A 3685-nucleotide genomic window follows, 5' to 3' on the forward strand; every position below is an offset into this window, starting at 1 on the left:
GACTCACTAATTGGATTCGGTTTTGAGTTACCTTAATCAACTAGGTTCGGTTGACTTAGGTGGACTCGGTTTGACCTTAGTTAAGGTTGGGTTGGGTTTGGCTAAGGTTGACTCGATCTCGGATTGGTCTTGACTTGGACTTAGGCTAGGCTAGGGTTTGAACTTGGTTTAGGATAGACTTAGTCAACTAGGTTCGGGTTGACTTAGACTAAACTAAGTTGGACTCAACTTAGGTTCGACTAGGCTCGAATGGGCTAAGGTAAGCTCGGTTTGACTCACTAGGTTTAGACTAAGTTTTTACCCGAGTTAGGTCTTTGACTAGGTTTGACCAAGGTTGGGTTTTGGATTTAGGTCTAGCAAGACTAGGATGAACTCGGTTTAGGTAGGCTTGAACTAAGTTGAATCAACTAGGTTTGACTTAGATAGGTTAGGTAGACTAGGTTGACCTAACTTAGGTTAGGGTTGACTCCACTAAGCTTGACTAAGGTTGGGCTTTGGTCTTAGACTCGACCTAAATGCGGTTTAGGCTTTGACTTGGGCTAGGCTAGGGTTTTGACTAGACTCAAAGGGGGTGTAGACTAGGGGTTGACTCGACCTAGGCTCGGTTTGACTAGGTTAGGTCTAGACTAAAGTAGTAACCTCCTAATTAAGCTACAATTAATCCAAAGTTCACGATTTTAATGGAGGAGGTTGGAAAAGGAATGTAATAATTACCAATGTTCAAACTTTGAAATGCTTTGGATTCTCAAAAATCGCCCCATTTAAAGAGGGAGTTACACTCCTTAATTGCCTTTAATGCCTTTTTGGAAATATGAAAAGGCCAATCTAGAAATCCACGATTTTTGCTTTTCAAGATGGAATTAAAATGCTTTTAATGCTCTATGGAAATCGTGTAACCTAGATTGGAATTTTGGTTTAATTGCAAAACACTTTCCAAAGTTAAGGAGTAACTCCTTCTTTAATGCACATTCAAAATTCAAATCTTCCTTAAATGCCTCACACGATTTTTGAAGAATATCCTTTTTCTAAAAGCTTTCCAATTTTCAATTACTTTAATTACCTCCCTTCTCAAAAATCGCCAACTTCAATGGATGCTACTTTCTAAACTAATAGACTTAATTATACCTAGGGAACAAAAGAACTTAAATGGAAAATCGATTTCCTAGGAGTTAATGCTAACCTAATTCCAAAACTTACCTAAATGCAACCCTAAAAACGACTAAAACAATAAACCCTAATACATTGAACCTAGACAACCTAATTAAACCTACCTAATTGCAATTAAGAATTACCAAAAACAGCCTAGAGCTCGAATTGAGCTCTAATGGCTGCCGCCCCTCCTTGGGGAAGAAGAAGACTAAAAAAAAAATACAACCTAAAAGAAAATGATTAAACTAAACATCAAACACTTTTGATAAAACTAAATTAAAATCTAATAAAAAGAACTCCTAATTACACAAAGGCAAACATAAACAACACTATGCTGGAATTCATAAAAAAAAACATCAAGAATTAAGACTCGATTTTTGGAATTTTCTCAATAGACCTAAAACACAAAAAACACAAAATGATAAAAACGATTATCTAGAGTAGTCCTAAAATGCTAACTCTACCACAACACACTTTGCAACACTGTAAAATCAATAAAATATGCAGACATGCAGTATGAAGTAGAAGCTTACACACACACCACTAGCAAACAAAATAAAAGAAATCGGCTAGATGAGATTCTAGCCGATTTTCACAATTTGAATAAAAAATCTTTAAAAATCAAAGACACCCAAATCAAGCAATGACTCAACCCTCAATAGATCTGCAAGAACTCACTAGAATCGGATCTATAAAGGGTCTATTAACCCAGCATGGCTGCTAAAACCCGAACTAAGGCAAAAATTGAAAATAAATCAAAATCGGATAGAATGGATCTAGCCGATTTTTAATGAAAAATGCCTTTCTTCAAGTCCCCAACACCCAAAATAACTCAAACTGATCTTTTTGAAGGCTTTTTCTGTAGAACTAACACAAACACACACATTGGATAAGACAACCCAAATCGGCTAGAAGAACCTCTAGCCGATTCACACGTTTTTCTTGAAAAGTGATGAAAATCGATACTCGAACATGCAAACAATGAAACAATCCTAGGTCTAACGTGCTGGTCTATGCACGAATACTATTCTAAGGTTGAAACAAAAAGAAAACCAAGAAACATACAGAAAATAACAAAACCAAAAACCACACACAAAAATCGGTTTTATCTAGAAGAGAAGGAAGAAGAAGACCTACCTTTTGGAAGATCCGACGACCGAGGGGGGTGAAGAAGAGCGGACCGTGGCTGGAGGTAGACGTCTTCTACAGTTCAAGGATGCTGTACTTCACCAAAAATGGCACCTATTGCAGCTGCTACACGTTGGAGATCCACCAATGATGGAATGTGAGCCGATTCGCGATCGGAGGGTGTAGAAAGCCGGATGGAGGTAGGGCCGGCTCACCTTGGTGTTGTGTTGCGCACTCCCGCCCAAGGTTAATGGTCTCCACCTCTGCTACACCTGAAAAAGTACAGAAAAATGGTGAAAAGACAGCAAGGAATAAGAAAGAAAGGAAAAGAAACCAAAGAAAGCTTGAAAATATGCTTGAAAATCAAGCATAGGTCGATCTTCAATGGCCAACACTTGGGAAAGATGGAGAGGAAGGAGCTGCTGCTGTAGAGTCACTGTAGGGGGCATCCAAACACAGCCAAAGACGCCTAGGGCTTCTCTAAAAAGTATATTTATACTTTTTGGAATTTGCAAAAACAATGTTATAAAAAAAATATTTTCTAGGCGCCTCTTTTTTGGGGGGTTTTCAGAAAAACTTTTTGAAATGGATTTGGATAGGCGTATGGGTTGGGTTTTGGACTTTTAAAGAGTTGATCCAAGGTCCAATTGACCCAATTGGGTCGGATATGGATCCGATTCACCTCGAAATTCGTGCCCAAACACTGAAATAGCCATAACTCTCTCATTTTAACTCTGATTTTTCTGAAATTCGAACCATAGCCCCTTACTATCAAAACACATCTAAACATGGGTTTAAAACCTTAAACTTGACACAAAATGCATAAAAAACGTGTTTACATGATGTGCAATTCATGCATCATCAAATACCCCCATGCTTGAATGTTTGTTAGTCCCTTAACAAACCCTAATCATGATATGCACTGAAGACAAGAAATGCTAAGCATGAATGCATAATACTAACTTACTTTCGTAGGAATCACGGTTGCATTTAGCATATGCAACAAGCCCTTTAAACCCCTAGCTTACACTAGTGGACGAGTAAGGTCTCGTGAGGGTTTGCAGCGATGCTACCCACAAACATCAATAAAATGCAAGGATGATCTTTCAAAAATATTAGGCTCTTAAGAATGCAGTTGTAACAAATCTTTCCTGTAATTGACATTCTCAAAACAAGTTTAAAAATCTCATGCCTCCACAGTAAAAATTCTTTTCTTTCACTTTTCTCATATTGTAGCTAGTTCATGATTTTTCTCCGAAAGTCAAATATTCTCATGTTTTACTCATTTATTCTCACTTGTATATTTTCTGCACAGTAATGCACATATATACTTAAGCAATGAAAATTTTCTCATTTTGCACATTCTCTTTTTTTTTTTTTTTCATTTTCACTCTCTCTTTTTCTTTCA

This window comes from Nuphar pumila, chromosome 13, assembly GCF_984573655.1.
Source record: "Nuphar pumila chromosome 13, dmNupPumi1.hap1.1, whole genome shotgun sequence".
Taxonomy (NCBI): Eukaryota; Viridiplantae; Streptophyta; class Magnoliopsida; order Nymphaeales; family Nymphaeaceae; genus Nuphar; species Nuphar pumila.